The following is a 23,839-nucleotide window of genomic DNA, read 5'->3' as shown; positions in this document are numbered from 1 at the left end:
TCCACAAATATACTTTTGAAAGAAGAGTGGTTCTTTGTTGCCACGGTAACAAATAATGTTTTCTTGCTTATGGTGTTGCCCGGTGGATTTGTGGTGAAAAATTATTTTTTCAACACATAACTTTATATGAACACATACTGTTGGGCAATGAGGAGAGTTACCAGAAGAATACAACATGGTGAAATCATAACACACAAGGGAGGATAGAAAGTTGAACAATAATTAAAATGAAAAAAAAACCAGCTTTTAAAATGACAAACTTATTACAAATATAATGTACTTTTTGAAACTTCATAGTCATTGTTCCTATCATTAATACTTGTTGAGCAGCTAATGCCTGTGAAAGTTCGCTGTAAAAGTGAGGCAATGCTGGGGGTCAGCAGTTAGGAGAAGGAGGTGTGTTGCCTGCTGTCCACACAACACCCCACTAGGATACTTTTAGAACTTACGAGGCCCTGCATTTCAAAATTTAGTGAAATGAACACCTAAAATCCCTGAACTCTCAGGAAGAGCGACTTGAGTCTTGGAGAAAGACGAGTGGCTGAGAGGCCCACTGTTTGGGATTGAGTAAGAATCCACAATTTCCTTCTTTTTGTGTTGGGAATAAAACCTTCTCTCCTTAACCTTCCCATCGTAAACCCTCTGCGAGTTGAAAGCCCGCCTTCCCATACGCTCATGTTGTTTTTGAACGGAATACCCTACCCCTGCCTCATCTTCTTTTAGCTATTATGTGATTACTTAGTCATTCAGCAAACTGTTCCCGTCCTCCTATTTATCAGCACTTACTCCTGAAAGCTATACGGAAGTGTGGTTCAAATTCCGTCTTTGCCCCAACCTTGGGATAGTTAATGACTCTACAGCAAAAGCTTCTGTTTCCTAATAATTAACAGGGGATAAAAAGAGTGTCCATAGAGGAATATTATGGGAATTAAATGAAATCAGGCACGTTAAGGGCTTGATACAGTGTCTGGCACAAAATATGTTTTCAGTAAATGTTAGCTGCTAGTAATAGTACTGCGTGCCATGTTCTATCCTGAAAGGTCAAGTTCATGTCCTGTCTCCTCCATGAAGACTCTCCCATCATGGCAGCCCTCATAGAGCTTCTCTCCCCAAATCCCAAGCATAGGCATTACCACCCAGTTTTAATCACACATGATAACACTAGTGATGGTGAAACAAAGATATAATTCTATACTGCCTCGTGTTTTAGGATTTTCTCCTCAACTAGAAGGTAGGGTTCTTGAGGTCAAACACTAACTTTAGCTATTTATTCATCTTTAATTTTAAAACATGTTCTCTGCACATTAATATGTTCCTGGAACTACAGAGGGTGATATAAGACATATGAAGATGATCGTGCCAAGGTGCCCATCACTGGGAGCACTCAGTCTAGTAGGATTTAAGACAAGTCTGAGCAGACCAATGGGATAAGACCATATAGAGAAATAGAAAACGGCTTAGGTGATCCAAAGAGAAAGAAGTCAATCCTGGGCTTAAGGAAAGCTGGAAGGAGGAGGAAACTTTTCTCTTTCTATTTAAAGTGAATAGGAGAAGATGGGCAGGGAGAAAGTTGGAAGATTTGACATAGAGAAGTAGTGAGTAAGGAAGAACTCCATACAGTAATGGGAACAACATGGGCTTGGTGAAGTGGTAGCTATCTCATTTGCCTGACGCCCCCAACCCAGAAAAAAGCAGTAAGAGAGGTGAATGGAAAGAAAGACTGAGATAAAACATACCTGTAGGCCTATTTTAAACCATGGTCTAAAAGAGACCTCTGGAAAAAGATCTACAGAGGTCTTTCCATGTCTGATACGTTTATTCTAAGTAGCACAGCAAATCCAGTAGTTGACAAAGTTATAGAGTAGTATTACATTTGTCCCTGCATATCCATATCTTCTCTCTGCATCTTTTACCAAGACTTTGTAAGACAGCCCCACCTCTTCCATTAAAAGTCACTCTCTCAAATCTGCCATTCACATTATAGTATAAAGTAACTCCACAAAGTCTAAGACTTCCATGTCACCATGAAGGTGTACTTGTCAAGGTAGGAGGACAGAATATATTGTACACTGGTTTCTTAGCTTTATATATAAATATTTAGACCTCTATTTATAGTCTTGCTAGGACCTCAGAAACATTAGGGGCAAGCGTAACACTGTGAACAGGTTTGCAAGTACTGATCCTGGGATAATGGCTCCCTGCCTTTTGCCTCAGTTTGATGGCTGACCGCTGTGTTTCAGCAAAGGAGAACACAGCTTCACAGTGGCTGGTCACTTTGAGTTAGAGCAGAAATTACTGTTCATTCTTAGCTTCATCAGCTCAATATACACCAGGACTTCCATAAACCAAAAGTGAGTTGTAATTTTCACAGTCAAGCTGTGGTCCCAACGAGCATGACAGCCATAATGATTTTCTAGCAAATGTTGGCATTGCTGGTGCCTGTAACGGGGTGGAAAGGGAAGGAGAAGTTTCTGTGAGCCTGTTATCCACATATTTGCTGTTCTTAGTATGTCTTGCCTTACCACATATCTTTATTTTTATAGGAAAAGAATTACGTCGAATCCTTGAGTTTTATGGTACCCAATAAGTGAAATTTCTGGGATATCTCCTAAACAGCTACAAGGTGAAGTATAAGAATGCTGGTTCTTGGAAAATACTCAAACGGATTTGGCAGCTTACTGTCTGAAAAATGGTCCCAAAATAAAGAAATCACCTCCTCCTCCTCCCTACAAGACAGCCAGTTTCATGGGAAAAAAAAAAAAAAGAAAGCACTGTTCCACTACAGAGCAGGAAATGAAGAATACTTTGTAACAGAAATGATGTGGGAAATTCTTTATGTTGGCAACATGCAATTTCCCAAAATAGAAGCTGGCCAAAACCAGTTTAACTATTTGAGAATAAATATTGTGGCATTTTTACTTACCCAGAGTGGTCAGCGGAGACTCTTCAAGGCTGCAGAAGACAAATGCCAAAGAGGTCTTGTCCGGGCTGTGGAGCCTGTTCTGCCTGTGATGCCCCGGAGACAATGGAATTGCCGTAGAATTACCAAAAGTTATTTGAAAAGTTACTTTCTCAGATTACTAGAGAACTGAAAAGTATGTCTTCACAGGTGTTCAGAGTTTTACTTGAACGATTTGATTATCACAATTATGTTGAAGTCTTTGTTAATATTCCAGATAGCTGTAGGAACCTGATATATTTCGTTTACTCCGTTTTATTTCTTTAAAACAATCCTTTTCTTAATGCTGACAGTGTCAACATTAACCCAGATTCTATATATGAAACGGAGAAACTATGGTAGTAATCAATCTCTCCTTTCCATTTTCAGTCTTATGTGAACTAATTCATTTAAAAAAGTAATATGCTGTCACTTTCTCTCAAAATAAGGCACATATTGAGTTCACAAAAAAAAATTGATAATTTAATTTATAAAGTTTTATACACACCCACACCCACCCACACACACACACACACACACACACACACACACACCTTTCTGGGTTCTTTTGTGTCTGGGAGGGTATATTTGTGACACTGGAGGGCCTGTTCTAGCAGTTTATGGACAAGCTAATTGCCTGAGGGAGCATCTGATATGTGGCCTGGTCTCCCAGACTCTTTGCTGGAACCACAGGCTTCACTTGTCATTTATGCTGACATCAAGATGTTTATTCATTCATTACAAAGTGAGTGCTGGTGAAGACCCAATGGACGTTGATAATGTAAGAAGCAAAACTCCTTACCTGAGGAGAAAATGAGCTCCGGACTCAAGGCATAAATCAGTACTGAGAATGAAAGGTGAGAATATGTGTTGAACATTCACCCTGAAGATGGTTGTTTAATAAGGACTATGAAAAGCAAAATAATACTTAAAAATATACGAAGCCAAAATGGTAAGGCAAGTCGCCTACTCTTCTGGCCTTTACCAAAAAATGCCATTTTTGTCATTTCTAAGAGAAGCTTAAATTCAATTATCTTTGAGAATCTCTAAATAATATTGCTAGCAAACAAAAACAATACGAGGTGCCCATGTACATCTTTTTAATGGCAAGAGACAAAAAGTAACGACCTTGAGTTTGAACTTTAAGGACAATCCCACTCCTGATATGCCAGCATTTACCAGTTAATTTGGAAGCTTGGGAACAAATCACCCTTTGATTTTTGGTGAAATGTTCACTCCCCAGCCTGTCAACAAACTCCTCTTGAGATAGTGCCTTTTTTACTCTCACATTCAGCCCAGCTTGGTCTCAGCATGGAACATCTTGCACGGCCCAGGGTTTTGCAAGGAATCCAGGGAGCTGTGAATGTCAGGCATGTTTAAGTATGATCCTGAGCATAGGGGTTTTCAACTTAGTCTTTTGTGCAGAGATAATGGTTTACGTTAGATTGATTATATGCAGACTGAGAAGTGTATCTTGTGCAACAACTCTGAGGCGTGCTGAAAGATAAAAATCCCATTTGCTGCATTTTATATTGGTGGTCTCTGACGTGGGCAACACAGGCCTGCACAGTCCTTGTAAATCACAGATATAATGAGGGCCAGATAGCAGCTCACTTAGCTGTTGAATGAAGTAAGTGTTTCTTTACTTCAGACTGAAGGATGGCATATTCGCTATCTAAAACCCTATGATATCACGTTGAAAGAAGTCTTTTATTTATATCTCTGAATGCAGACTAGATAGCTGGTTAGTTACGTGAACATTCCTGGTGTTGCACAGCAAGGTTTGAAAGGAAGTGGTATTTACTCAGTTTTATTTAAATTTTATAATGCTCTCCCTGGAGGGCCTTTAGTACTAGTGATGAGTTGCTTTCCAACTTCTTCCTCTTTCCTTTTTGCCACCAGCCCTCTGGGCAAAGAACAAAGGCAACCCTGTGATAGCTCACCAACATTCGTCTGTAACTGGCTACTGGGTTCTCAGACGAAAAGCAGTATAATTCCAGGAAGCAAGAACAATTCCAGACCCAATAATCCTGCCTGAGTGGAACATAAGCCTCGTGAGTGAAAACGCCTTTGCTTCTAATGTTTCATTAATCCCAGTTTTATAGGCAGCAGTTTATTTTATGTCTAATAGAGCTATTTCCAAGTGTTTTATAATACGATGTATTTCTATATCTATAAGATGAATGGTAATTCCAGTTTTTTAGGTGGAGAAACAGGAGCACAGAAGGATTTCAAGGACCTTGGTGCTAGAGTCACCAGCAGAGTTGTTTTCTATCTGTGCCATAAACACACACACACGTATATAGACACAGATATACTCTCACACAGTCACAAACACACACATTGGCACACACATATGCTCACAGACATACACATACACTTTCACATGGAAATACCCATACTCACACTCACACACTCTCACACACATATATACACTCACACACTACACATTCACTCACACACGTACATATACTTGCACAAATACATGTACAATCACAAGCATGAAGACCTAAAAGGAAAGGCTCTCTGTATTACACTAGTTGGAAGAAAAATGACCTGATTTATGCCAGTTTTATAACATAATACCATTTAACTTTTTTCTTTTCAAATACATTTAGTAACTTCAACAGTCCAGAAGAAGTCATTTGTTTAATATATTGATTGTTCAGCAGAAATACTTAGGGGATTTGTTTTAATGAAGACTGAAACATAGTGTAAACACTAAAAGTTCAAGAAGCAGCTCCCAAAGAAGAGTTTGGCACATAGTAGGCACTTAATAAAAGTCCTGAATTTTAAAAAATGTTTATTAAAAAGTATTGTAGACTTCAGTTAAACATGACAGACAGAGCACCTCTGTTTATCCCACTTCCTCCTGAAACTCCATTAAATGAGAATAAAGCAAAAAAATAAATAAATAAAATAAGGTATAGACCACAGGGACAAAGACACATCAGAGAAAATGAAAGCAAACAAATACATCAAAAAAAAATTGAAGAAGGAAATCTAAAGAAAGAGTGAAAATTGATTTCACGGTAGAGAACTCAGAAACCTACATGCTTATGGGGAAGGAAGCCATCAAGTCATGAACAATTCATGCTACTGAACTGAGCCAGGCCCAGGAGTTGGGTGTTCAAGGTATTTATGGAAGCCAAGGTGGGGTGCAAAAATGAAAATAGGACAGTTGGTTGAAAGTCTGTATTGAGGCCCTCCCAAGTCCTCTCCCTGGTCCAGGAAAGTGGAAGCATACTCTCTGGAGAAGCCTTTCACTTGGAAGACAGAGATCTAAACAAACAAAAGTAAATGAAATTGGAGGAGACATAGCAATGGACAGAGCTGAGACGGTTGTAAAAGACCGATATTTGTTGATAAGATAAAATATTGCAGCCATGAAACAACAGAATGTTACTGAAAAATGATAATGGCTATTCAAGGAAGAATAAACTCACTGAAATCTAAAACATATTAAAATAAAGATTTCAATAGACAAGTTGGAAAGCAAAGTTGAGGAAATACCCTAAATTTAAAACAGAAGGATGAAGAGATGGAAAGAAGGGAGCAAAAGATATGAAAATTAGATGTTTTATTCCAGGGAGGGGTCAATATGTAACTAGTAAGAGTTCCAGGAAGAACAAACAGAAAAACTTGAGGAAAGTAAATAATAAAAAAATAATACAAGAAAACTTCTCCAAACTGAATGATGTGATGTCCAGGTTTAAAAGGACCCAACATATATCCCAAACAATTATGAGAAAGATCCATAATCAAGCATGTCATCATGAAATATTGGGTCATCTAGGTATTGGGAGAGGTCACTAAAAAATCCGAGAAACAAAACAAAGCAAAACTAACCAGTGAAAACAAACAAATATAAACAAACATACCAAAAAAAGACATGAAATAACATTAGAATTCATAAAAAAAAAGAGACTCCACTCATGAGAAGGCAATAGAGAAATGCTTTCAAAATCTGAGGGGGGAAAATGATTTTCAGCCTAGTTCCTATACACAGGACTGTTAATCAAGTGAGGGTATAGAATAAAGACACAAGGTTGAAAAAAATGACCTCACATGTCCTTTCTTGGGAGACTGTAATGACAAAAATAACAAACCTCACATAATATTCAGTGTGTGCCAGGCAGTGTTCTAAGCATTTGATATATAGTAACTCACTCAAGCCTTGCAGAATTCCTGTGAAGTCGTAACTCTTATGAAGAAGTTGAGGCACAAAGAGGTTGAAAATCTTGCCCATGGTCACCCCAGTTAGTAAATGGACAAGAAGGGGTATGGATTCCAGCAGCCTGGTCTCAAAGTTGCTGTTCTTACTCTCCTGCTACACTTTCCCTCAGGAACACTGCGGAGAGAAATTAGAGGAATCGAAGTATACAGTGTGGCTCAGCTGTGAATAAAGTCACATGGTCATAATAATGAAAAACTTGAATACTGGTTTAACAAAAGTTACATAGTTATTTTGAGATGTATGAAGAAGTGTGAGTCTGTGTGTGTATGTATGTGTGTGGTGTGGGTATATGGTGTGCGTCTGGAGTAACTAGAGTTACTCTAGTTCTCATCTTTCACATCTTTCACAGTACAAACTTCTCATCTTTCGCAGTACAAAGTGAATGGATAATCTCGCAAACTGAAAAAGATCTCGCAAACTGAAAAATAAACCTGGTTCATCTCTGCCTAGAATATATTAAAGACTCAATAAATGCTTGTTAGTGAATAAATGAATGTTCCAATATACATTCATTTGTACATTTATATAGTACTGTAATTGAAAGACTGGACGAATAGCTTTTATCTATCTCTGACATGCTATGTGTGTCATGGAGAAATTTTTCTGACAAATTTAAGTAAAAAATTGCGATTTTAAAAAGAATATGCATATGTGTATGTGTATAATTACAAATATATAGAATTATATACATAGAATAAAATCTCTGCCAGGATAAACTCTAAGGTTCTAGCAGTCGATTGGGAAGAAGAGAATTTTTTATTTTACATGCTGCTGTATTTTCTAAAATTTTGCAATGAGTATTTGTTATTTTGTAATTAAAAATTAAAGATTTTAAATGTATTTAAATTGTCACCAACAATTAATTAAAAAAAAATTGAGTCTAAATTCTTAGGTCTTGTGTTTCAACACCTTGAGTGTTAACACCTTAAATAAAAAACATTGCTTCAGTCAAGTACAAAAATAAGTCAATTTTGGCTCAGAATAGATTAAGGGACATCACTGTCATCAGAGACAGCAATCACTTAGAGACTCTGAAAGTTGTGGGTTGTGGCTAAACTACAGGAACTCTGGGCACAAAGCCTGGAAAGCTGGGAAGCTGCTTTACGGGCAGCTATGGACACAATAAAATCTTGACAGGTCAACGTTTCCCCAGCTTCCAAGCCAATGGCAGTCATGTGAGAGCATGCCAACCTAAAAGAGCCATAAAACCTGAATAGATCTCTTTGTATGTCATCTTCTGTTATCAGTGTCCAACACATAAGGCAACTGAAAAGTAGCAAACAGGCTTTTTCATTCCCATCCAGAACCTTTCACAAAGACTCCTAGACACACACTCCCAGTATATTGTCTGAAGTTCTGGGTGGGCTCCTTCATGAAAGAAACATATCACAGGGGAGGGTAAAAACTTGCCAAGTCTCTAAAACTTTCACTTCCTGTATTTGTTTTTTAATGTATTTATTCCAGTTTCAAGGTAGGGTTTCGCTCATTTCTTCCCTATCCCCCCAAAATTTATGAAGGAAGAAAGGTAAAGCCAAGGAGACTTGCTCTTCATACAGACCTCATATTTGGGTGCGGGTGGAGGGTTGTTTGGGGTTTTGTTTAGGTAGTGTCTTGGACTAGACATATGGTTGGTATGTACACACAGAGTAGGGAAGTGAAGCATCACTGAGCCTTTAATGGGAAAGCTTAAAGTAAACAGAGTTTTTCATCTACGTTATGCCAAGAGCTGGAATAATAAATACAGATAGGAGGTAGCCTCATACTCAGCCTGTTTCTATTTGTGCAGTTGTTAACCATAAGGACAGTCGTAACCCTTGCTGGGATTTGGAACAAGTGCCTTGCCAGTCACTGCTCACATCATCCCAGCCTTGGAGACTAAAATTAGTTGACACTTCTCAAGTGTCCAAACTATGATTGATTGTCTCAACTTTCAGGGCAGACACTTGAGTTTGACTGGCAGATCAAAATGGCAACTATCTGGTTGGAGGGCCAAAGATCATGCTGTGTCTGTATCTTATTATATAAACAATGTTTCCAAGAAAAGAGCAGAGAAACCAGGATAAAGATAAACTGGAAAAGAATACCAGAATGACCAAAAAGGTCACTGCTTAAGTTTAAGTTTGTGACATATTTAATAAAACTGTTTTTCTAAAGTTTATGTACTAATAAGTCCTCATGTATTGTTCTGAGCAGAATAATTAAGAATGTCTCAAAATTATGTTTGTGTCTTAAGCTTTTGTTGTCAGTTCTTTTGGAAATGTGTAATCTACAAGGCTGGATCTACCAACATCCAAGTTTTGTAGAAGTAAAATACTGAGTAAATCATGTTTGAAATAAATAATGACAAACTCTTACGTACAGATTTGTGTGAAGAGTAAGATGTTTTGACAGTAGGTGGGACAGAGTTTATGACTGTGTTTTATAGTTACTTAATATTTTTCAAAAAACAAAAAGTTCTTTTTCTTTTCTCAGCAAAGCCCAGCTTCCTCATCTCCTGTCCTTTCCTTAACCCACTCCATTTGGACTCTTATTCCTAACTTGTCACTGAAACTGCATTGATCAAGGTCACAAATATACTACATCATGCCAAAGTCAACATCACTTATCTTTCTTTAGCCTCTAGATAGTATTGACTACAGTCATCGCTCCACCCTACGTGAAATATTTTGTGCTATAGTCTTCCATAACACTGCAATTGCTGGCTTTTCCTTCTACCTCACTGGCCCTCCTTTTGGGACTTTTTTGCAGGATTTTTCTCCTTTCTTGTAACTCTTAATCTGGGAATGCCTCAGGGATCTACTCTCTTCCTTCTTCTCTGTAATTTTTTCCCTGGGTGTTCTCACCTAGTCCATGCCTTTTAGTAGTATCTCTACATGCATCCCAATGTTCTTAGCAGCACTATTTATAATAGCCAAGACAGGGAAGCAACCTAAGTGTCCATCAACAGATGAAAGGATAAAGAAGATGTATATATGGAGACCTTCAAGATGGCGGAGAAGAAAGACATGGAGATCACCTTCCTCCCCACAAATACATCAAAAATACATCTACATGTGGAAAAACTCCTACAGAACACCTACTGAACGCTGGCAGAAGACCTCAGACTTCCCAAAATACAAGAAACTCCCCACGTACCTGGGTAGAGCAAAAGAAAAAAGAAAAAACAGAGACAAAGAATAGGGACAGGACCTGCACCAGTGGGAGGGAGCTGTGAAGGAGGAAAGGTTTCCACGCACTAGGAAGCCCCTTCGCGGGCAGAGACTGCGGGTGGAGGAGGGGGGAGCTTCGGAGCCACGGAGGAGAGCACAGCCACAGGGGTGCGGAGGGCAAAGCGGAGAGATTCCTGCACAGAGGATCAGTGCCGACCAGCACTCACCAGCCCGAGAGGCTTGTCTGCTCACCCGCCGGGGCAGGCGGGGGCTGGGAGCTGAGGCTCGGGCTTCGGAGGTCGGATCCCAGGGAGAGGACTGGGGTTGGCGGCATGAACACAGCCTGAAGGGGCTAGTGCACCACAGCTAGCCAGGAGGGAGTCCGGGAAAAAGTCTGGACCTGCTGAAGAGGCAAGAGACCATTGTTTCGGGGCCCGCGAGGAGAGGGGATTCAGAGCACCACCTAAACGAGCTCCAGAGAAGGGCACAAGCCCCAGCTATCAGCGTGGACACCAGAGAAAGGCATGAAACGCTAAGGATGCTGCTGAAGCCACCAAGAAGCCTGTGTGCAAGCACCGGTCACTATCCACACCTCCCCTCCAGGGAGCGGGTGCAGCCCGCCACTGCCAGGGTCCCATGATCCAGGGACAACTTCCCCGGGAGAACACACAGAGCACCTCAGGCTGGTGCAATGTCACGCCGGCCTCTGCTGCAGGCTCGCTCCACATTCTATACCCCTCCCTCCCCCTGGCCTGAGTGAGCCAGACTCATCAAGAAAAAAAGGGAGAAGACTCAAATCAATAGAATTAGAAATGAAAAAGGAGAAGTAACAACTGACACTGCAGAAATACAAAGGATCATGAGAGATTACTACAAGCAACTATATGCCATAAAATGGACAACCTGGAAGAAATCGACAAACTCTTAGAAAAGCACAACATTCTGAGACTGGACCAGGAAGAAATAGAAAATATAAACAGACCAATCACAAGCACTGAAATTGAGACTGAGATTAAAAATCTTCCAGCCAACAAAAACCCAGGACCAGATGGCTTCACAGGCGAATACTATCAAAAATTTAGAGAACTAAAACCTATCTTTCTCAAACTCTTCCCAAAATATAGCAGAGCGAGGAACACTCCGTAACTCATTCTACAAGGCCACCATCACCCTGATACCAAAATCAGTCTAACAGAAAACTACAGGCCAATATCACTGATGAACATAGATGCAAAAATCCTCAACAAAATACTCGCAAACAGAATCCAAAAGCACATTAAAAGGACCATACACCATGATCAAGTGGGGTTTACCCCAGGAATGCAAGGATTCTTCAATATATGCAAATCAATCAATATGATACACCATATTAACAAACTGAAGGAGAAAAACCATATGATCATCCCAATAGATGCAGAAAAAGCTTTTGACGAAATTCAACACCCATTTATGATTAAAAAAAAAAAACCTCTAGAAAGTAGGCATAGAGGGAACTTACCTCAACAATAAAAAGGTCATATATGACAAACCCACAGCCAACATCGTTCTCAATGGTGAAAAACTGAAACCATTTCCTCTAAGATCAGGAACAAGACAAGGTTGTACACTCTCACCACTATTTTTCAACATAGTTTTGGAAGATTTAGCCACAGCAGTCAGAGAAGAAAAAGAAATAAAAGGGATCCAAATCAGAAAAGAAGAAGTGAAGCTGTCACTGTTTGCAGATGACATGATACTATACACAGAGAATCCTAAAGTCTCTACCAGAAAACTACTAGAGCTAATCAATGAATTTGGTAAAGTTGCAGGATACAAAATTAATGCACAGAAATCTCTTGCATTCCTATACACTAATGAGGAAAAATCTGAAAAAGAAATTAAGGAAACATTCCCATTTACCATTGCAACAAAAAGAATAAAACACCTAGGAATAAACTTACCTAAGGAGACAAAAGACCTGTATGCAGAAAACTATGGCACTGATGAAGGAAATTAAAGATGATACAAACAGATGGAGAGATATACCATGTTCTTGGATTGGAAGAATCAATATTGTGAAAATGACTATACTACCCAAAGCAATCTACAGATTCAATGCAATCCCTATCAAACAACCAATGGCATTTTTCACAGAACTAGAACAAAAACTTCCACAATTTTTATGGAAACACAAAAGACCCCGAATAGCCAAAGCAATCTTGAGAAAGAAAAACGGAGCTGGAGGAATCAGGCTTCCTGACTTTAGACTATACAACAAAGCTACAGTAATCCAGACAGTATGGTACTGACACAAAAACAGAAATATAGATCAATGGAACAGGATAGAAAGCCCAGAGCTAAACCCATGCACATATGGTCACCTTATTTTTGATAAAGGAGGCAAGAATATACAAGGGAGAAAAGACAGCCTCTTCAATAAGTGGTGCTGGGAAAACTGGACAGCTACATGTTAAAGTATGAAATTAGAACACTCCCTAACACCATACACAAAAGTAAACTCAAAATGGATTAAAGCCCTAAATGTAAGGCCAGACACTATAAAACTCTTAGAGGAAAACATAGGAAGAACACCCTATGTCATAAATCACAGCAAGATCCTTTTTGACCCACCTCCTAGAGAAATGGAAATAAAAACAAAAATAAACAAATGGGACCCAATGAAACTTAAAAGCTTTTGCACAGTAAAGGAAACCATAAACAAGACGAAAAGACAACCCTCAGAATGGGAGAAAATATTTGCAAATGAAGCAACTGACAAAGGATTAATCTCCAAAATTTACAAGCAGCTCATGCAGCTCAATATCAAAAAAAACCAAACAACCCAATCCAAAAATGGGCAGAAGGCCTAAATAGACTTTTCTCCAAAGAAGATATACAGATTGCCAACAAACACATGAAAGGATGCTCAACTTCGCTACTCATTAGAGAAATGCAAATCAAAACTACAATGAGGTATCACCTCACACCCGTCAGAATGGCCATCATCAAAATATCTACAAACAATAAATGCTGGAGAGGGTGTGGAGAAAAGGGAACCCTCTTTGCACTGTTGGTGGGAAGGTAAATTGATACAGCCACTATGGAGAACAGTATGGAGGTTCCTTAAAAAACTAAAAATAGAAACACCATACATCCTAGCAATCCCCCTACTGGGTGTGTACCCTGAGAAAACCATAATTCATAAAGAGTCTTGTACCACAATATTCATTGCAGCTCTATTTACAATAGCCAGGACATGGAAGCTACCTAAGTGTCCATCAACAGATGAATGGATAAAGAAGATGTGGCACATATATACAATGGAATATTACTCAGCCATAAAAAGAAATGAAATTGAGTTATTTGTAGTGAGGTGGATGGACCTGGAATCTGTCATACAGAGTGAAGTAAGTCAGAAAGAGAAAAACAAATACTGTATGCTAACACACATATATGGAATCTAAAAAAAAAAAAAAAAGGTTCTGGAGATCCTAGGGGCAGGACAGGAATAAAGACGCAGACGTAGAGAATGGACTTGAGGACACGGCGAGGGGGAAGGGTAAGCTGGGACGAAGTGAGAGAGTGGCATGGACATATGCACACTACCAAATATAAAATAGATAGCTAGTGGGAAGCAGCCACATAGCACAGAGAGATCAGCTCGGTGCTTTGTGACCACCTAGAGGGGTGGGATTGGGAGGGTGGGAGCGAGATGCAAGAGGGAGGAGATATGGGGATATATGTTATGTATAGCTGGTTCACTTTGTTATAAAGCAGAAACTAACACACCATTGTAAAGCAATTATACTCCAATAAAGATGTTAAAAAAAAAGATGTGTGTGTGTGTATATATATATATATATATATATATATATATATATATACATACATACAATGGAATATTACTCAGCTATAAAGAAAGAATGAAATATTGCCATTTGCAGTAACATGAATGGACCTATAGGATATCATACTTAGTGAAATAAGTCAGACCAAGACAAACGTTGTATGATATCACTTACATGTGGAATCTAAAAAATAATACAAATGAATTTATTGACAAAATGGAAACAGACTCACAGACATAGAAAACAAACTTATGGTTACCAAAGGGGAAAGGGGTCAGGGGAGGAATAAATTAAGAGTATGGGATTAACAGATACATACTACTATATGTAAAATAGATAAACAACAAGGATTTACTGTATAGCACAGGGAACTATATTCAATACTTCATAATAACCTATAATGGAAAAGAATATGAAAATATATATGTATATACAGCTGAAAAAATAGTATATCTAAACTGGTGATTTTCAAAATCTTATTTTTCAGCTTGACCAATCTCTTAAGCTCTATGTTTATGTATCCAACTGCTCCTTGACAATTCTAGTTGTCTAATTTTCACTGCATACTTAACACAGACCAAACAGAACTATTAAATCTCATCCTGCTCCCCTAATTCACTGTCCCCAAGTCTTCTCCATCTTGATAAGTGGTACCACTATCCATCTAGTTGCTCAGACCAAAATCCCAGGAGTCATCCTTGATTCCCCTTTTCCTCTCACATCCTGTCTCAAATCCATCATCCTGTTGTTAGGTCTACTTCTAACATACAGTTTGAATCTGACCACTTCTTGCCCTTTTCATTGCTACCACCTTCGCCCAAGTTATTCCTATCTCTCACCACAAATCTTTGTACCCAGTCTTGTGCCTCCACCCTTGCCCCCTATAGTCCGTCCTTCACATAGAGGCCAAGAGAACTCTTAGAGTATAAGCCAGGCCTTGAAACTCCCCAGTATTTCTTTGCTGATTATCATATGTCAAGCATTGTGCTAGAATCTGTGAAAAGGGGAAGGTCACAATTCAATACAGGAAATATAGGCACACTGTACCTCTAACCATGATCAGAGTGACGGGTGCAAAACTACTGGTATAAACAAACATGAAGAAACTAATTTTGACTAGAGTGGTAATGGTTGCTATGGAGCAGGCTTAGAGAAATTATTAGCTGGTCATTCACTCAACAATGATTTTTTGAGCGCATACTATACCCTGCATTTCATAGGGGAAATTATATTTGACTTGAGCAGTATAAGCAGAAATTGAGAGAGATATTCCCTGCTAAAGGACCAACATCCAAAAAGAACTTATACATTCTTCTGAGACTCATGAGTGGTTCAGTATGCTGAAACTAAGGCCATGGTTAAGGAAACCACAGAGACAGAGCCTAGGAAGAGAAGAAGCCTAGAAGAGCCTAGGAAGGTTGGGAGGGTCCACATCATGTTGGGTCTGGAAGGTCCAGCCAGGTCAGAGAGTCTAGCCTGAGGGCCACGGCAATCATCAAGCATGCTTTGTTCCGTTTTGTCTTTTTAACAGTGGAGTAATGTGATCAACTGTGTGTTTTTAAATCTTCACACAAGAGCCAGGATGAAGCATGATTAGTGGGAACATGACAGAAGTCAAGAACAGTGAGGACGCTGCTGACAGAAGATGGTACAGGAGCAGTGAGAATGGAGAACAAGAATAGGGTTAGAGTATAGTTCCCTGTGCTACAGTAGGTCCTTGTTGTTTACCTATTTTATATATAGTAGTGTGTATCTCTTAATCCCCAACTCCTAATTTATCTCTGTATAGCATAGGGAACTATACGCAATATCTTGTAATAACCTATAATGGAAAAGAATCTGAAAAAGTATATATATATACATATATATATATGTAACTGAATCACTATGCTCTACATTTAAAACTAACACAACATTGTTAATTAACTATATATCGATTTAAAAAAAAAACTAAAAAAAAAAGAATAGGATTAGAAAAAACATCACAAACAGCTTGCAAATTCAACCTTGTCATAAATGTTTTGTTTGAACTACATGCAATGTAAGCTTGTTTTGCCTGAATTCGTTGCCAAGATTTTAAAATCCAGAGACTGATTTCACATAAGATCGAAATTTCCAACTCCTCCTTAGAAATTCAAAATCTGTAGAGACAGAAAAAAAAAAAAAGGAAAAAAAAAAAAAAAAGAAATTCAAAATCTGCAGTACTGAGTCACATCCACACCACAGCACTCCACCTGGCAGTAAAGAGCCCTTGCTCTCTTCCTTAGACAGAGTCCCATCCCCATGGGGCCACATCCCCCTCAGGCCTATTGTATTTGACCCACTGTGTCAAATACAACATTTGACATTTGAGAGACATTTGAGATAATCCAAGAAAATCAACAGGTCTCAGTGGTTGGTGGGTGAGAGAGTGATGGGGGAGGGGTAGAGTCACCTTCAGGGCAACTGAAGATACAGAGACCTGAGACAGGGTGCACATGAGCGGGAGCAGGTTTGAGGAGTAAGATATTTCAGTTTTGGGTATGCTGCGTGAATATATTGTTAAATTACTCTATCTTCCAGTGACGTGTTATTAAAGGAAAAACCATCTCCTATTATAAGCTCTTAAAAATAGATGACTCGGGTTTCCCTGGTGGCGCAGTGGTGGAGAATCTGCCTGCCAATGTAGGGGACACGGGTTTGAGCCCTAGTCTGGGAAGATCCCACATGCCGCGGAGCAACTAGGCCCGTGAGCCACAATTACTGAGCCTGCGCGTCTGGAGCCTGTGCTCCGCAACAAGAGAGGCCGCGATAGTGAGAGGCCCGCGCACCGCGATGAAGAGTGGCCCCTGCTTGCCGCAACTAGAGAAAGCCCTCGCACAGAAACGAAGACCCAACACAGCCATAAATAAATAAATAAAATTAAACTTTAAAACAAACAAAAAATAAAACAGATGACTCTCCATTAAACCAACCTGCTAATTCTCTTTCATTCTGCCAAAAAAGAAAAGTCTTGGATCCAAACATATAAATGTCCTGTGCGCATCAGGAGATGTCATTTTAATCGAATTTACATTTGAAGTGTCACAAGGAATTGTTATCCTTCCTGTCATTATTTACATAAAGGAAAGTATTGTCAAAATTAAAGGCAAAGGAAATTAGCTCTCCTAGTTAATGTCAGAGGACATGAAACATTTTTTACTCTCATGGAATGAAGAATTGGAAGATTTTTGAAAAGCTCTACAGAGTTCATTTAGTCTTACTAGAAAAGACTATAAAGCAAGATATTGAAAGGCTGATTTTTTTTTCCTTAATGAGGAAAAATGCCAAGGTAAATGAGTTTTAACCCTGAAATTAGAAGCAGATTGTTTATGGAGCGTTCATAGGTTAGTCCACATTCCAGAATGTTCTCTCTCCTCCTTTCTCCTCATCACTCATAGTACTTAAAGGTATAACCCCCACCACACCTGGTTCATTAAGACGTCACAGAATCACATAGTCCATGTTCGCCTCTCCTTCTCTAAACCCCGTCTTCTAGTTTCTGTAACTGAGACTTTAGCACTCTCCCTTTCCACTAATGGACTCATTTGTCTTCATTTTACTTCTCTGATAAGTTAGTAAGTTCATCAAACAACGGAAACAAAGCTCTGTTTCTTCTCTGGTCCTCAGAATACTGTGCACACCGAAGTGCTTGGTAAATCCTTTTGTCTGGTTGAGACAGAAGTTTAAAGGAGGATAGTACCGGTTCTGGAGCCAGCCCGCTCCCAGCTTCTTCACTTACTAGCTGTGTAATGTGGGCAAGTTATTTAAACCTCTCTCTGCTACAATCTCATCATTTGCTAAATGATAGTACCTGTGTCACAGGGCCACTGGGCTGATAAAAATAAGTTAGCACATGGAACGCACTTAATGCCTGGCACGTAGTAAACTCTCAATAAATGTTTGTTATTGTTATTTTAAATCTAGGCTCTGACACAAATTATCTGACCTTTGATAAAATACTGCATCTTCCTATGCCTCACATGTTTCTTCTGAAAAATAGGGACACTAACGGTACCTGCTGCATAGGATTTTTCAGTAATTACGTGAAATGTTGTATGTAAAACTCCCTTTAAATAAGGTCTGGCACATAGGAGAAGCTCAACAAAGGTCAGCCATTGTTCTTGTCAGTATCATCGTTTTATTTACACCAAAGCAGTCAGTCAATCAACAGGAGAGGGGGTTTGAGGGGAGGGGAGTAAGTATACTGAGATGGAGGAAAACTAATCAAGATTTCTGGCATCAGGTAGAAATGATCTCCAACAATGGTCTCATATATTTTTTAATAACTCCTTTGCAAAGGAAGAACTGTCAGTTTCTGCAATAAATGAAAAATTTGGCCCCATGTGGCTAGTTCAATTCAGCAAAGTGGTAAAAGCTCAGTGATATAACTGCATCCTCGTCAGTAATTATTTGGACAAAGGCAAGGCTGAGCACCATCACTGCAAATATATGTGGAGAAGGTCTGCTAAGCAAATTAATAGCACAGACAATAGTTTTAAAATATCTAATTATTTTTTAGAATAAATTGAGTTTCAGTATTTTAGAAATACCCATTAATGCATAGGAAATTAAGATGCTAATTCCAAACTACTAATTTCTCAAGATCTATTATTTGGAAATATGGTTACAATCTAGATTTAATGACCATGCATCTTGAAAGCAATAAAATGTCATTTTTAAAAATTTAGCAATTATATAAGCATTAATACTTTTAAAGTAATTATATTAATTAATTATATTAATTCATCATAATACAGGCATACTTCATTCATTGAGCTTCACTTTATTGTGCTTTGCAGATACTGCACTTTTTATAAATCGAAGATTTGTGGCAACTCGGTGTTGAGCAAGCCTATCAGCACCATCTTTTTGACAGCATTTGCTCATGTCCTGTCTCTGTGTCACGTGTTGGTAATTCTCACAATATTTCAAACTTTTTCATTATTATTATACTTGTTATGGTGATCCATGATCAGTAATCTATGATGTTACTATTGCAAAAAGATTATGACTTGATGAAGGCTCAGATGATGGATATAACCTTTTAGCAATAAAGTGTTTTTTAATTAAGGTCTATACATTTTTTTTAGACATAATGTTATTGCATACTTGATAGACTATGGTATAGTGTAAATATGACTTTTATATGTAACAGAAAACCAAAAAAAATCATGTGACTCTTTTTATTGCAATATTCACTTTATTGTGGTGGTCTGAAACTGAACCCACAATATCTTCTTCGCATGCCTGTACCATTTTAACGTCAACTATGTGTGAAGTTCTTTCCAAATATTATTTTATTTTACCTAACAATATCCTTGCCAGTATGCATTATTATCACAGGATTATTAAAGATTAAACAACTTTCCTTGGGTCACTCAGATCATACAGTTGAGCTAGGATCAGAACCCAGGTCTGTATATTCTAAAACCCATGTTCTCTTTCTATATCGTGTTCTTTTTAGAAAATATCTGATCCAAAAATATGCTGTTCTCCAAATACAGTAGTCCCTTGGTATCCACTGGAATCAATTCCAGGACACCCCCACCCCATGAATACCAAAATTTGTGGATGCTCAATTTCCTTATATTATGTTGGCAAGGTATTTCCTTATAACCTATGCATATCCTCCCTTATACTTTAAATCATCTCTAGATTACTTACAATACATAATACAAAGTGAATGCTATGTAAATACAATGTTTGATTGTTTGATTGTTTGATTCAACCAACCGCGGATTTTTGATCCACGGTTGGTTGAATCCGAAGATGTGGAACCCATAGACACACGGAGCTGACTGTATGTATTTGACCAGCTCATTACCCACTTTATTTAGTATTATTTTAATATGAAAAGTTAGAGTTCAAGATAATAAACATCATAAGATATAAAGGAAGATTTGTGTACTAGGAAAAGAAAAGCAAATCATTAATATAAAATATACATATAAAATATAAAAGAAAGCATAAATATATATGTATGTATATATTTGAGATAGAACTATGGAAATTAATTAATTAATAATTTAAAGATTTGGAGGTTTAACACATCCCTCTCAGAATGTGATAGATCAAGCAAATAAAGAAAATATAAAATATGTGTAGCATTATCAATAAGTTAGACTAATAAATAGAGAAACATATCCTTTTTGAAAATAAAGCATTCACAAAATTGTACTAGGAAACATGTAAATCCTGAATAAGTTATGCAGAATTGAGTTTATACAATTCATACAGGCTATTTTCTTTGACACTAATGCAACAAAATTAGAAATCGACAAGAAATGATCACCGAAATAACACAGAAACTTAGAAAAAATACTTCAACATAAATCTTAGGTGAGATTGGTTCAAGATGGTGGAGTAGAAGGACATGCTCTCACTCCCTCTTGCAAGAACACCGGAATCACAACTAACTGCTGAACAGTCATTGACAGGTAGACACTGGAACTCACCAAAAAAGATACCTCACATCCAAAGACAAAGGAGAAGCCACAATGAGACAGTAGGAGGGGCGCAATCACAATAAAATCAAATCCAATAACTGCTGGGTGGGTGACTCACAAACTGGACAACACTTACACCACAGAAGTCCACCCACTGGAGTGAAGGTTCTGAGCCCCACGTCAGGCTTCTGAACCTGGGAGTCCGGCAACGGGAGGAGGAATTCCTAGAGAATCAGACTTTGAAGGCTAGCGGGATTTGATTGCAGGACTTCAACAGGACTGGGGGAAACAGAGACTCCACTCTTGGAGGGCACATACAAAGTAGTGTGTGCATCAGGACACAGGGGAAGGAGCAGTGACCCCATACAGACTGAACCAGACCTACCTGCTAGTGTTGGAGGGTCTCCTGCAGAGGCAGGGGGTGGCTGCAGCTCACCGTGAGGACAAGGACACTGGCAGCAGAAGTTCTGGGAAGTACTCCTTGGCGTGAGCCCTCCCAGAGTCTGCCATTAACCCCACCAAAGAGCTGGGTAGGCTCCAGTGTTGGGTCGCCTCAGGCCAAACAACCAACAGGGAGGGAACCAAGCCCCACCCATCAGCAGACAAGTGGATTAAAGTTTTGCTGAGCTCTGCCCACCAGAGCAACATCCAGGTCTACCCACCACCAGTGGCTCCCATCAGGAAACTTGCACAAGCCTCTTAGATAGACTCATCCACCAGAGGGCAGACAGCAGAAGCAAGAAGAACTACAATCCTGCAGCCTGTGGAACAAAAACCACATACACAGAAAGACAGACAACATGAAAAGACAGAGGGCTATGTACCAGATGAAGGAACAAGATAAAACCCTAGAAAAACAACTAAATGAAGTGGAGATAGGCAACCTTCCAGAAAAAGAAGTCCGAATAATGATAGTGAAGATGATCCAGGACCTTGGAAAAAGAATGGAGGCAAAGATCGAGAAGATGCAAGAAATGTTTAACAAAGACCTAGAAGAATTAAAGAACAAACAAACAGAGATGAACAATACAATAACTGAAATGAAAAATACACTAGAAGGAATCAATAACAGAATAACTGAGGCAGAAGAACAGATAGGTGACCTGGAAGACAGAATGGTGGAATTCACTGCTGCAGAACAGAATAAAGAAAAAAGAATGAAAAGAAATGAAGACAGCCTAAGAGACCTCTGGGACAACATTAAATGCAACTACATTCGCATTATAGGGGTCCCAGAAGGAGAAGAGAGAGAGAAAGGACCCGAGAAAATATTTGAAGAGATTATAGACGAAAACTTCCCTAACATGGGAAAGGAAATAGCCACCCAAGTCCAGGAAGCACAGAGAGTCCCATACAGGATAAACCCAAGGAGAAACACACCGAGACACATAGTAATCAAACTGGCAAAAATTACAGACAAAGAAAAATTATTGAAAGCAGCAAGGGAAAAATGACAAATAACATACAAGGGAACTCCCATAAGGTTAACAGCCAGAAGGGAGTGGCATGATATACTTAAAGTGATGAAAGGAAAGAACCTACAACGAAGATTACTCTAACCAGCAAGGACCTCATTCAGATTCAATGGAGAAATCAAAAGCTTTACAGACAAGAAAAAGCTAAGAGAATTCAACACCACCAAACCAGCTCTACAGCAAATGCTAAAGGAACTTCTCTAAGTGGGAAACACAAGAGAAGAAAAGGGCCTACAAACACAAACCCAAAACAATTAAGAAAATGGTTAATAGGAACATACATATCTATAATTACCTTAAACGTGAATGGATTAAATGTTCCAACCAAAAGACACAGGCTTGCTGAATGGATACAAAAACAAGACCCATATATACGCTGTCTACAAGAGACCCACTCCAGACCTAGGGACACATACACACTGAAAATGAGGGGATGGAATAAGATATTCTATGCAAATGGAAATCAAAAGAAAGCTGGAGTAGCAATACTCATAACAGATAAAATAGACTTTAAAATAAAGACTGTTACAAGAGACAAGGAAGGACACTACATAATGATCAAGGGATCAATCCAAGAAGATATAACAATTATAAATATATATGCACCCAACATAGGAGCACTTCAATACATAAGGCAACTGCTAACAGCTATAAAAGAGGAAATCAACAGTAACACAATAATAGTGGGAGACTTTAAAACCTCCCTTACACCAATGGACAGATCATCCAAACAGAAAATTAATAAGGAAACACATGCATTAAATGACACAATAGAGAGATTTAATTGATATTTATAGGACATTCCATTCAAAAACAGCAGATTACACTTTCTTCTCAAGTGTGCACAGAACATTCTCCAGGGTAGATCACATCTTGGGTCACAAATGAAGCCTCAGTAAATTTAGGAAAATTGAAATCATATCAAGCATCTTTTCTGACCACAATGCTATGAGATTAGAAATCAATTACAGGGAAAAAAGCATAAAAAACACAAACATATGGAGCCTAAACAATACTTTACTAAATAACCAAGGGATCACTGGAGAAATCAAAGAGGAAATCAAAAAATACCTAGAGACAAATGACAATGAAAACACGATGATCCAAAACCTATGGGATGTGGCAAAAGCAGTTCTAAGAGGGAAGTTTATAGCTATACAAGCCTACCTGAAGAAACAAGAAAAATCTCAAATAAACAATCTAACCTTACACCTAAAGGAACTAAAGAAAGAAGAACAAACAAAACCTTAAGTTAGCGGAAGGAAAGAAATCATAAAGATCAGAGCAGAAATAAATGAAATAGAAACCAAGAAAACAATAGCAAAGATCAATAAAACTAAAAGCTGGTTCTTTGAGAAAATAAACAAAATTGATAAACCATTGGCCAGAATCACCAAGAAAAAGAGGGAGAGGACTCAAATCAATAAAACTAGAAATGAAAAAGGAAAAGTTACAACAGACACCACAGAAATACAAAACATCCTAAGAGACTACTACAGCAACTCTATGGCAATAAAATGGACAACCTGGAAGAAATGGACACATTCTTAGAAAGGTATAACCTTCCAAGATGGAACCAGGAAGAAACAGAAAATATGAACAGACCAGTCACAAGTAATGAAATTGAAACTGTGATTAAAAATCTTCCAACAAACAAAAGTCCAGGACTGGATGGCTTTACAGGTGGATTCTATCAAACATTTAGAGAAGAGCTAACACCCATCCTTCTCAAACTCTTCCAAAAAA

This window comes from Balaenoptera ricei, chromosome 12 (assembly GCF_028023285.1).
Source record: "Balaenoptera ricei isolate mBalRic1 chromosome 12, mBalRic1.hap2, whole genome shotgun sequence".
NCBI lineage: Eukaryota > Metazoa > Chordata > Mammalia > Artiodactyla > Balaenopteridae > Balaenoptera > Balaenoptera ricei.
The sequence above is the reverse complement of the archived record's forward strand: the minus strand, read 5'-3'. Positions refer to the sequence as shown.